General features: G+C 32.9%; 1 protein-coding gene and 1 long non-coding RNA gene across 3 annotated transcripts in view; one reads left to right on the top strand and one right to left on the bottom strand.

The window, feature by feature from the left end:
* The window catches only part of LOC129237355 (probable serine/threonine-protein kinase yakA), a 189,339-nt gene that overhangs the window by 9,983 nt on the left and 165,770 nt on the right, over positions 1–13,586 (top strand). The gene's annotated exons all lie outside the window — the stretch shown is intronic.
* On the bottom strand, positions 2,694–4,142 carry LOC129237356 (uncharacterized). The gene is made up of 3 exons (XR_008581755.1): positions 3,452–4,142; positions 3,145–3,390; positions 2,694–2,890 (listed from the first exon to the last, which is right to left on the bottom strand). It is a non-coding gene; the product is annotated as an uncharacterized LOC129237356 (long non-coding RNA).

Here is a 13,586-nt window from a genome sequence, read left to right as displayed (position 1 = left end):
TTGCCTCTCCACTTTTCAAGTTTATCGTGTGAACAGTTTGACCTCCTCACAGAGCGGTTTGTTGCTTTTACCATTTAAGCACGAGCATTGCAATCATTCAGCTTTGCAATCAAAAGCAGATAAACAATGAAACCCAATCAGATTTTAGTTGTGACTTTTAGCCTTTTAGGGAAACTTGTCAAATTTAAGGACTACATAACTTCTACAGCGTTTATGTAATTGAAATATTTTTGTGCTGTTGCTTTTGTAAATTTTTTTATAAATACATTTGTTCACTTGTATTTATGCAACAGCAATTGTATAACTTCATTTTGTCATATATGAAAGCTGATTACATCATAGTGAATAATATTCGAACAAAAGTTATGATTAAATAAAAGCAGGTGAATGTAAGAGGATTTTGAAGAGTTTTTCTATGTAAGGGCTAATTACGTGAAAGATATCTTTAAAGTCCTTCGGCTCTACTGACAGGTTTAGTACCTTGATTAAATCTCCATATAATAATGCTATGATACATTCGAGTGAGTAACAGTGAATAGCCCGAGGCGCTTCGAAAAAAAAAATAGTTTTGCAGTATACATCACAAGTCGGAACTTAATAATCTGAAACAAAAAATTCAAAATGTATTTGGGAAAAGAGATATTTCTGCAAGAATTTTTTTTCGCTTAAAAAATCAACAAATTTGTTATTGTAAGATTAATAACTATTAAAAAAAAACTCCAAGATATACGTGTTGAATTATGTGAAGAATTACTGTGTAAAATTTCAAGCCTGTTGATCCAGTAGATTTTGAGTTATGGCATACACGGACTTCAGAAATACAAAGTTTTACCATACAAAAACGAGCAAGTACAGAAACTGCGGCTGGAGCAACGGACACTCAAATACTCATAAATACATCAATTTGTTCCGATCGACTTGAAATTCTGACATATTATTCTTGAGATATGAGGGTGTGGTCACATACAAACGATGACTATGAAGTGCAATCCACAAGAGTACAGATGCAAAGGTTGACCAAAAGGATTCTGGCGATGCAGTCTGCATGACGAAATAACCCGCACTGATTTTACCTGGACTCAATTGAGGCAAAACGCAAACGATACAAATAAGTGGAAATCGTTAACTTTGTCGCTATCCGCCACATAATCGGTACTGAAGCAAACTATACATAATAATAATTCGTGAGATATGAAGCACTCATCTAAAATTAAAAAAAATGTAAGAGTATTTCGATTCACAATAAAATATTTTTTCAACACATTCAAAACTGCTTACAGTTCATTAATTGGTAAAATGCTGATAAGGGGCTGATAACTGACATTTCGGAGAATATTGTTATGTTAAAAATACCAGCAATGAGAAAAAATAAAATACGAATTTGCTGTGCCTATTGGAGTACAACTCAAATCCACCATGAAATTTTCAAGGATTACTGATCCATAGCCTCAGCTATTAATGAAAAAATAAGACAAAACACTTAGAGGGTTGACAAAGACATTTTTGTTAAGCATATTTTTTCTTAAAATTCCTTATTTAAATTCCTTTATTAAATATTTTGACGGTAATATCAAGTAATTTAGTTTTAATGTGAGATCCTTGCGTTGTAGTGTTAACTGCCGACCACGGTTGCCTGGCAATTTTATGGGCAAGCTTGTCTATTACATTGCCGTTTTCAAACAAGATATTAGTTTTGCCAGCATGGAAGGAAGAATTCATAACCATTCCCCTACTCTTCGGAGGAATATTTCAAAAGTCTCCTCAAGAGTTGAACGAGTGATGCTTCGTATCTGGGAAGTAGGTTGTCGACAACTTTGTAAGGAAAGTCATACCAGCCTAGCTTTCACAGAAAACGTGTGAATCATTTTCAAGTAAAGCATAATACTTTACTGGCGCCGCGGCGTTATGGGCCACCACCACTTAAGTCCCAAAGGAGTTGGAGCAGTCAGAAGCAGGAAAGCAGGAAGGGGTCTCAGGAGATTTGGAATATGTACTTAATTTGTAGTCATCTGTGCATAGATGGATAGGCGAATCTCTACTTAGAGCTCAGCTTTTTCGCTCTTCCCATGAGAGTAGTAGATGGGTTGAGGTTGACCAAGGTTCGAAACTTCGATCAGCTCTTTTCTATGACTCCAGTTAGTATTTAACAAACTGGCACGTTGATTAGTATGAACGCAATCCTATAGATCTTATCTCCTTTTAAAGACTGAACCCCTTTCTAAGCGCATGATATGAAAGAAAAAGTTGTTCCTCGACTGGCTTTAATTTAATGGCGTACACTGTGAAAGACTGGGTTTCACAGTACTGCTGAGATTATCTCTCTTCAGATTTACCTCTTATCAGAAATCGTTGTTAATAATAAGGAATATTATTAATAATTTATTTCAATCCTAACAATCGTTCCATAAACTTAGTGAATTTGCCTATTCCCAGATTGAAAGTTAATAAAGTTATCGCTTCACGAAATGTGTTGTATTAATGAAAGCGTCCTTGATGCCCAGAAAAGCGGCATGTTGATTTCTCTGTTAAGTACACTAAAGAGTGGAGTATCCGTTCCACTAATCGAACCTTATTCAAAGCCGGCTAAGCCAACTTCTTCTATATTATACACATCCAAGGAATCTTCTATGTATTTATTTCATATCTCAAACAAAAAAATTTATAATATAAGTTATGTACCATGTTTTTACAATATGCATAAAGAAAGAAAACAAAAAATTAATTTGAGAGAATAAAAAAAAAAATTGCCGAACTGCCGGCGCAACGTAATTTCAAACTTGTTTTCAGCACATTGCAGCTGCGCAAATCTGCAGACTCTCAACTTTTACCTGTACACATAAGGGATGACTGTGATTTATTTCTTGTGCGTATCTTCTCACATCTGCCGCACCTGAAAGAAAAGAAGGCATACAATCTTTAGACAAATATTTGTGCGCATGTATGTGTGGATGTATATAGGTTTTCTTACTCAACCTTGAACTGGAGATAGCATTGATTCTTGTCCTAAAAAGTTCTAAACGAGTAAGAAAGCAGTCATATGCACACATACATATGTCAATTCCATGTATGTATGTATATGTATCTAAATATGTACAATATTTATATGCCTCCATTGGCACCCACACTTTCATATGTTTGCCATACCTGCAGGAAATCATTTTTTTGAGAATTTGTGCCTTGAAATACAGGTCGTGAAATTGGTCATATGATACTAGGATGCAAATTTGATTGTGCACTAACTGTACCGTGTTTTCAATAATTTAGTTTTCCTTTTTACCTCGTTTCCAAGCACCTGAGGTAATAATTTGGCTGTTGGCTTTCATATACTCAGATGACACCGGTTCATTGGCATAGACTAGCGACTTTGTGTCACCTTATATGTATTTATAACTGTAAAGAATATAATTCATAAAATTGAGATCATTCGATCATTTCGGACAAATTTATATACCAGTGCTTAGATTCTTCTTCTTCTTCTTAGCATCACAGTCCTTGGTGAACTATTGCTTCATTCATAACCTTTCGCTACTCGTCTCCATCTAAGGTTACTTCCTTCCACCGCCGCACGTGCAGCTTTGCAAAGTCTTCAACAGTTTCGTGGCGCGCACAACCTTTTTGGGAGTTTGACCGAGCTCCTCCTCCTATTTGTGGTGTACGTTTGATGTTGTTCCACAAATGGATGGAGCTACAATTTCAAGCCGACTGCGGCAGATATTTTTATGAGAAGCTTTCTAAAGGCAGAAATACAATCAGAGGTTTGCCATTGCCTGCCGAAGGGCGACCGCTAATAGAAAAATGTTTTTCTTAATTTTGGTGTTTCACCGAGATTTGAACCTACGTTCTCTTTGTGAATTCCGAATGTAGTCACGCACCAACCCATTCGGCTACGACGACCGAACTTAAGCTGCGTCAAATTAGAGTAAGAAGATTTATTTGCTGTTAAAACTCTGTCACTAATTTTCAACGAAATATCCTTATTGATTGAAATTTTGGTACCCAAATAGGTAAATTTTTGCACATTCTCGAATGCATAGCCTCCAATCAGCAGGTCATCATGTTTTAAACTGGAGCTGGACCGCACCATAATTTGATCTTATCACTTTCTGTTCACTTTACTTTCTGTTCACTTCAGTTACGTTGCGTCTCCGTCCATCGTTCTGATATATACTTGTTACGCTGTATAGTAAGAAGTAAACAGAAAATATGTTCAAACAAAATTTTTAAATTATAATTTTGAGACTTATTCAATGTTGAAAATTTTCGTAACAAGTTTTTAAAGTGAAAGTTTGATTTTTTTTAAGAAAAAATCTGTGGGAGGGTGTTTTTTTAAATCTCGAAAAAAAATGTCCTACAAATTTTCAACACAAAAACAAATTTTTTTTCCAAAATCCAAAAAGTATATCTAATTCTTACAAATAAAACTAATAACTTGTAAGAACCAAAGAATCGTTTAAAAACTCTGCACCAAAGCTTCGAATACTGAATAAATATAAAATTATATTTTGTTTTTAAATTGTGTCAGTTTACGTCTTATTGTACCCAAGCGTACAAATAACCCAATTTTTAGAAGAACTGATGGAAATGGTCACAGTACTTGCATCACTTCAGTTCCATTAACTTCTAAAATTATTTCTTAGCGATCGACCAATGTCATCTCCGGTGAAATTCCGGCCGTCTTTGTTAAAAGTTCAGTAAGAGCTTTGCCTTTGCTTATTTTCTTTTTGCACTTCCGCCAGTTTAGCGAATAGGCATTGAAGCCAGCCGCAATAAAAATTTATAATATTATAAATATATAATTGCTTTATGGGATACAGCTAAAAGTAGAGAAATTTATAAAGAAATATAATATAATAAATATAATAATATAAGTTAATATGTTTAGAGTAATGCAGTTATAAAGAAGAAGAAAACAATGCTCCAACCGGTTCAGTCATTTTCGATTTGTTGCAGTTGGAAAATTTATTTTGAAATTGTTTAACTCATTTTAGCTTACAGACTCGTCTCTCTATTATGATTATGCAATTTATGCCATAAGAAACCTTCCAGGAAGGTTAGGCTTCAACATACAAAAAAAAAAGAACTCTGCAAATCTGAGTATTCTGTGCATAGTTTTTAGCGCACATTTATGATATCTTCGGACTTTATTTTATAAGATGTCGATATATAGGTATTTGCGTAATGATTGCAATAAAAGCTGCTTGCAATCAATTTATATATACCATCAAAATGTCACTTCAGTTTATTTAATTTCTTAAGGAAAATACCCAACTTTAATACTTAATGCCACCAGTTTACACTCCAGCTTATCGCATTTGCAACATATTTTCTTTTTACTGAATTGCTGTTAGATTCAGTTCTTTTGATTTATTTTTTCTCCTTATCTGCCATTTCCCTCCATTCTCTTATTCATCATAGCGCGTTGCATTCTCCAGATCTGGCTTACTTACTTTGCTCAGCCAGCAGCTGACAATGTTCTTCTATTGTCAGTGTACGTATGCACCACATACACACGTATATAAATATTTGATGCGCTTCTAAGAAACCTGTTGGCTGTTACAGGTAATCTGTATTTAAGTAATTCAAAAAACAGCTGCGATTTTTTTCCTTTTTATATTTTTTTCCGTTTGCCTCTGAGGCTGCTGCAGCTACAGCTGCTGATCACCTGAAAATCTTATTTTCAGGCTTCACTTGCTATAATCAGCAACTTGTTGGCATATCCTATTCGACGGAGTGGATTCGGTTCAGTTGCGCAGGTATGTGTATATGGTACCTGTATGTGGGTATGTGTTTATTGTGTAAAATCATTCGATTAATTAATTTCAATTCATTGATTTCTTTTATTGCCTTTCCGGCAATGTGTTCATCATGGCTGGCATGTGCAGTAGGATAAATAAGAGAGGTGCTGTGCCGGAAAAAGGTGGTTGTTCTATTATTTAGTACCTACTGCGATAAAAATCCACTTGCTAATGTGAGAACATGTGCACTAACCTATTTTGCTAGAATCTGTAACATCTGTTCATAGGTAAATACAGTCGTAGACGAACTCTGTCTTTACCTTAGACAGCCCTTCAACCACTTCAAGGGTAATTGAGTACTGTAAATCCAGATTAAACTATGTCGGCATACATAATATCTGGGTGATAACATGGATCCCGGGACACGTGGGTATCGCGGGTAACGAGATCTCTGACTCTTCAGCTAGAATGGGCTCTGAGGCCAGCTTCCTTTGCCTGGAGCTCGTTCTGCCACTCCCTTATGCAACCATCAAAGCCACGAATAGCAAAGAGGTTACCCTTTCCCACAAGCAAGCTTGGCAGGCTGAGAGGGGTTGTAGATGGAGAAAAGTGATGTTAACTGTCATGTCCGAACGACTGCCGCAGTTCCTCCTGTCACTAATCAGAAGGGACTGTAGGCAGCTGGCTGGGCTGATGACGCTCCACTTCCTATGAGAAAATTATATGGAAAAAGTGGGCATTTCAGGCAGTGCAATCTGCTCATCTTGTAGAGAGTAGAATGAGATGGCGGATCACTTTCTGTGAGGGCTTTGGCACCGATTTGTTAAGAAGCGACCACCTTGGCTCCTTGGCACCACAGGATCTACCCCGATTTCTTCGGAGATCGAGCAGATTTCAAGAAAATTAAAAAGGGAACCCGAGTGCAGTACAATGGACTTAATTGTGTCTGAGTGCTGTATTTGCTAGGCGAACTGTATCTCTAACGAGACAACCCTCTACAGTGTTAAAGGCCCGCTTCATAAAATATGAAACTTCCTAGTCCAATTGTAAGCTGGGCTCAGTCCACGCTACCTTAGGAAGCCATTTGCATTTAAAGTCTCTAATGAAACCTCCTCTTTTTGATATAATGGATGTTGTGGTTCCTCATGAATTAAACAAAAACTATTTCTAAAAACTTTGCGGCTTTATATATAAAAGGAAATCTACGGTCATAATGAATTACGTGTACAATCTTTGCCCAAAACAAAAAAAAAAAAACAAATTCAAAACAAAAAGAAAAATTAATTCTCAAAACACCTATTAAACTCGATCTTTGAAACGGCCTTCAGTTCATGTAGCGATTTACATTGAGTCTCTTCTATTAACCCGAAATGTACCTGGAATGATATTTTTAATTTATTGAATACATAGACGTGGAGATAAGTTAGTCGAAAACGATTATTGTGAAAGTTAGAGGCCGAGTTTTTCTTTCTTTACTCCATGGTCACAAACAATCGAACAGTGTGAGGCCTCACACGATCGTGGTGTGAAAATCAAGAGCTGTCTCACTATAAATCTTCCCTTTATATTCCGAATAGTTTTACGCAAATCACTCTAACCGTGCGGATTGTACTTTTATATGTATATTGACAGCTGACTTGACGCGAGAGTTAATGGACAGCCAACAAGGCTATTCAAATATGGCGGTGGAAAATATATTATATTAAGTGCTGTATCTACCACAATGCAGAATATGCACACTGTTGAAGAAAATATGTACTACATACCCAGTAATGGCAATTAATAATTCTATTAACTCTAGTCAATCTATGGTTACTCGTATTATCATTGATTGATTGAGTTTTTTGAAACGGGGGAAAGCACAATACAACTTGTAACCAAAAATTACCACCAACGAACTGCATTAATTAGTCTGCTGTTACATGCAACGATTTCAGTATGGGAAAATTAGCTACATGTGGATAACTTCGGTTCTTTAATTTAGTGCGCTACAAATTCATGTGAATGTTATAGAGTAGGAGGAGGAACTGGAATCTCATGCACTCATGCATGTGTTAAAACCTTCTGGGAAATATTGAAACGGTTATATAAAAGTACTAGCGCTGTACTACACATTTTATTCATATATTTAAACTGGTGTAAAGAGGTAGAATAGTTTACTCACTGGGTGATTAAAAAAGGGTGGATTAACGTAATATCCTTGACGGAAAGGTGCTTAAAAGGTTGTAAATTGAAGACAGTGATAATTAATTTTCCACTTTTTTTGCAAAGCTTTTGACAGTTGGTCTAACTTAATTGGATCCCTATAAATTTAATCACGTTTTCGTTTTGCCAGAGTGACTCCAGTTTGAAAATATTTCTCGGTGAAGCTGAGAGTTTAATTGGGAATAACTTTCCATAATACATTTTGAAATGCGAAATCGGTTTTGAAATCGAAAAGGTGCTTAAAAGGTTGCGAAATGAAAGCAGTGATAATTAAAATTTTAATTTAAAAGCATTGGGCTCGACTTTTCTACTTCTTTTACAAAGTTTTTGATAGTTGGTCTTACATAATTGGGGTTTTATAAATTCAATAGCGGTCTCGTTTTGCCAGAGTGTCTCCAGTTTGAAAATATTTCTCGGTGAAGCTGAGATTGGAAATAACTTTCCATAATACATTTTGAAATGTGAAATCGTTTAAATCTCAATGCATATTTATGTACATACATATGTACAATATAATTTTATTTCGTTCCAGTATGAAATCGAGGCTGTCGAAGAAAACATTTTTAAACATTTCTGATTTATTGTAAAGCATTTCTCTTTTTTTGGTTTTGGAATGGTATTGATTTCAGCCAATTTGATATTTTATATTTTTCCGAAATATTTTGGCGGAGGTCTTAAAGTAAAGGCTCTTTTAAAAGTGAACTATAACTATCCAGATACTAGATTTCTGAGATCTCCAATATATTTGCAAAGTTTATATTTGTATTTATTTTTATTTTTTATATTTATTTTATATTTTTATATTTACTTTATATTTATATTTTTTATATATTTTTATTTATTTATATTCTACGATACGATATAGGGTTTAGAAAATATTTTGTAGTACATTTAAATTAAGTACAATTGCTTTGTTATTTTTTTAAACATTTTAGTAAATGTGTTTAAACTGAACTAATTTTTAAATACCCCTTTAGTTTTAAAGCTATACTGCTAAAAAACTCAGTTACTTTGGAAAAGTATAGATAACGAATCACTTTAACATGAGATACATGCAGCATCAGATTTTGGAAATTTTAAAATACCATTATCTCGAAAACTGGAACCAATCTGACAAAAGGTGGAATGCCATTCATTTAAGAGAGCCCTATTTAAGTTTCAAAAGCCCTATTAAAGTCTTTGCCCAAATTTTGAGCATTCACAGTGAAATTATAATGCCTCGAATAGAAATATGAGCATTAAAATGAAATTTTATATATCCTCCTTAACAACTATTCCTAAAAGTCCATCATTCCAAATTTAAGGGTGTTTCATTTATTAGTAAATATTCGAATTATAAAGGTTCTTGTAAAAAACGAAAAAACAATTAAAATAAAACTTGTACAAATTTGGATTCTTTCAGGTTTCACTATTTTTATTCAAAATTCGCCTATTAACAATTGTAGATAAAACACGCCAAATACTCAATCCATGAATGGCTAATTGTAGAGAACGTCGAGCTATCGATGTTGAATGTTGTTCAGCAGCTCTTTGTGCTACAGCAGCAATATTCTCAACTGAACGTCCAGTTTTTAGTCTGCCAGTTCTTTTTCAATCCTTAATAGAACCTATTTTTTGAAATTTTTTCCTTTGATTTCCACCAAAAAATCAGGAATTTATGTTGTTCTTAAATAGCGCCCATTTTTGTAATAAGTTTCAATAATTTTAATACCTTGTTCTATTGTGTAATATTGTACATCTAACGATTTGACAAATGTCAAAGATGATATAAAAAATACACTGTCTAGGAATAATTCACCACTAACATCTAAGCGTCACTTTTGAAAAATCATTTACATGGCGTTACATAACTTTGGAACTAAGACTTACTAAAAAGTTTTGGCCATTTATTTATTTTGTTGAAGTTATTCTGGTCACACTATTCTCATCAGCTGTTACTACTGTCATTACATTTTTCATTATCATCATTTTTATTTTTGTAACTCATCTATCTAAAATCGTTTTGGTAAAATCGTTTAGTAAAATATGTATATTATATCAATAATTCGTGCATCGCATTATATTTCATATATTATTTTAATACTTTTTTATGAAAATACTACAAAACCATATAAATCTTAGTTTCTAATTTCGTGCGAGTTAAAGAAAAAATGCAAACAATTTTCACATAAATTTTACAATTCTTAACCAAATTTTCTATTGCAGTTTTATAGCCCGTCGAATTTTGATGGAAATTTTTAGATTGATTTGGTCTGTTTTTGCTGAATGTGTTGGGTGTTTTCTTCCACATAGAAAAGTCGAAGATCCGTTTCATTTCATTTATTAGGAAATATGCGAAATATACTATAAGTAGCTGATCAATTGTAGTTGTGTTAAAGGAAAGGTAAAAATTTTCACTATTAAACTTGTTTTTTGTGCCAAATGCTCTGTTGCGGATCCCAAACGTGTTCGTACCAGTACCGAAATACTGAATGCAGTGGATTTCCTTCTGGGGTAACCACTTAAGAAAATATATGGAAGTTCAAACAAAGAGATTTTTTTTTGCAAGTTCGAAAAGTGAAATTATTGTATCTAGCGTAACCATTTGGTTATGAAAAAGTTAACCGCACAATGGGTGTCTCGCTTCTTCACCCCATACAATGTAGCGGCAATTTCCTAGATAAAATGACTCCCAGAATGAAAATTTTCCATCCGAAATGGTTCACCATTCTCTGTATTCTTCGGAATTGATTCCCAGTGACAAGTATTTGTTTCCAAACATGTTTCCTTTTGCAAAAGACTATACGGAATAATAATTTCAGAAAAAGTAAAAAAAAGTTAAAGAAAGTAAAACATCCTAGCTCGGGTATTTTAAATCCAAGTAGTAATATGAGCTTTTGTACAGCTTTTGGGTTTAACGAATAGCCCGGGAATAAAATATAGCACCTCAATATTTTGATAAGCTTTGACTATGAATTTATTTATTTTTGAATTTAAAGTTTTGTTTTTTTTATAAAAATATAGTTCATTATATTGTATAATAAATACTATACCAATGCCAGTTTCAAACTTTGTGCAAAATTTTCGAATTTTTAATCACAATTTTTTTGTCAGAATTTTTAGATAAATTTGGAGGACGCAATTTTATAACGCATAAATACTTTTAGTATAATAAAGTGATAATTTGAAGTTGCGAGCTTTTCCTTGAAGAATTTTTACCTATACGAATGTTTCGTTACACCAAGAAAAAACGCAACACTGTTCGGTTAGGTAGGTAAAGGTTGGTGAAATGGTTGAAGTACCACTCTGGCACTCCCCAAACAGCACTAAAGCGCCGCTTTGATACCATTATGAGACCTCGAGCAAGAAGATATGCACAGCCACCCAGAGTTGTTGATATAATGCAGAAGATTGATGGTTAAAAAATCACCAAAAATTAAGGAGAATATTCAGGTACTTTAAACTACCATTTTCTTATAACAAAATTGCATTTTCCTTAAAAAAAAAACTAGTTTTTAAACGCTAAGCAGATATTTCTTTTTAAATACTTTATTCTAAATTTTCAGTATTGAATCTCAAAATATGTTCAATTCACTTTTTATTAAACTCCAACTTAGAAATAAACCTGTTTTTAGAAATATTGGCGACAATGTCCAAAATACTTGGTTCGGTTCACATGGAATCGCGTTTTACTTAGTTTTCTTATTTTATGTTAGTGAGTATTTAGTTAACACCGACTCAGAATTACTCCCAAATGAACACCAAATGCTGCCAAATTAGCATTCGGCATTGCTAAAGAACTGCTTCATTCCTTACATGAGATAGTGCCTTCTAGTCTCAGTACGATTTACTGCTGGGTATAGCTAACTATAATTATAGGTGCATGCATATGTCTGCAAATGATTGATGCAACATCACCATGCATTAATTCGTTTTATATTGCCTTCAGTTCCTTTTCAAAGTAGTTTTTCAGGCTTTATTATTTTTTCTTTCGATTAACTGGATTTCGATTTGTGGCACATAAAAAAGCCATCAAGTGGGGCAGCAAAAGAAACAAAGATAGAAAAAATAGCAATTGGAAAAATTCTGGAGAATTACGAACAAGGTTACATATGTATGACTCAACGACTGGTCAACACAGACATTTTTATAGAAAACGCTTGAGACTGATAGTCGAACCAAATGACCAATCGGGTAAAACAAATGAACATTCATTCATGGCAAATTTCAAAATTACGCCAGGGTTATGTGCTTTAGTATGAAAGGTAATAATGTAAGTCAAGTGAAAATGTCTTTATAAACAGCTATGGCCAAAAAATATGGTTAAAAAAACATATTTATCTTTTTATAATATTCGCAATATTTTTCAGGTCAAATTTTTTTATTTAATTTTTTATAACAAAATCCTTATAAATTAAAGGGACAAACTTTGCAAAACATTCAAAAATTTCAAACATTTATCATGAAAATTTAAAATTTTTTAATCTGAATTTCCAGAAAGCTTTGGGGTATTTAGTTTTATAGTTGAGCTGAAAGAGATATCGACCTTTTTTCTATATAAAAGACTTCTATAAATTCTGATTGAAAAGGTGAAAGTTTCGATGATAATTTTTGGAATTTATTAAATTTTTATGAATTTTGAACAAGGCTTGGAACTTTGATTTATAAATGATTAGCGAGAAAAATTTAGCATGAAAAATTATGTGAGCACAAGTGTATATCATCAAAGATTCTAATGGAATCTAAGAAAACCAAATATTTTTCACATCACATCTATAATATTTTTTATAGATGGTCTTTTAAGTTCGAGTTGCTTTTCTAAAAATGAGATTAAAGGCATATTTTGAAAGCCGATTCGCTATCTGCTTATTAACATACGTATCCATGCGCAGGAAAGGGTGCACATTGAACTGTAAGGCACAGACAAAACATTGTGTGAGGGTCCGAGAAAATTGTATGAACAGTTGGATGAGAGTAGTACACTAAGAAAAAAATTTGTCGAAAGGAAAAAATAATTTCATATTTATTTAAGTTAACACACCACATTGTGACCTTACCTCCCTTCTTCCACATCAGACAAGTACTTTTTCGAAAGCTCGTACAATAAAATACGAGCAAGTGTAGAAATAGAAAGAAAAAAATTAAATACTATTTTGGAAATTGTAGTAATTTTTTCTAAAAATTTATAAGAAGAATATAATAATCGGAGTGTAATAAGAAGTAAACTGAAATAGTTTTGAAACAAATTTTATAATTTTGAGATTTATGCAATGCAGAAAATTTTGGTATAGAGTTTTTTAAGTAAAATATTTTCGTTCCTATTTAACATAATTTTTTTTTTAAGTTGAGAATTTCGTTTTGAAAATTTATTTCAAAATTTTTTTTAATATAAAAACAAAAAATTAATTTTTGGTAAGTTTTAATTTGATATTAAAAAAACAAAAAAAAAATGTTACGTATAACATAATTTTTTTTTACAATAATATAAAAATTGTCTTTGGAAAATTGTTTTTGTAAAGTGTTTTTGGAATTCTTGCTTCTTCGTTGTCTTCAAAATTGTGTAAAAAAAATTTCTTTTATTATTTTGTTAATGCAAAATAAATTTGTTTTTGGAAAATTTGTTTTTTTTTGGAAAATGGTTTTTGTAAAAATTTTTTGAGATTTTTG

This window comes from Anastrepha obliqua, chromosome 2 (assembly GCF_027943255.1).
Source record: "Anastrepha obliqua isolate idAnaObli1 chromosome 2, idAnaObli1_1.0, whole genome shotgun sequence".
NCBI lineage: Eukaryota > Metazoa > Arthropoda > Insecta > Diptera > Tephritidae > Anastrepha > Anastrepha obliqua.
Note: the sequence above shows the minus strand (reverse complement) of the source record. Positions and strands in the feature narration are given on the sequence as shown.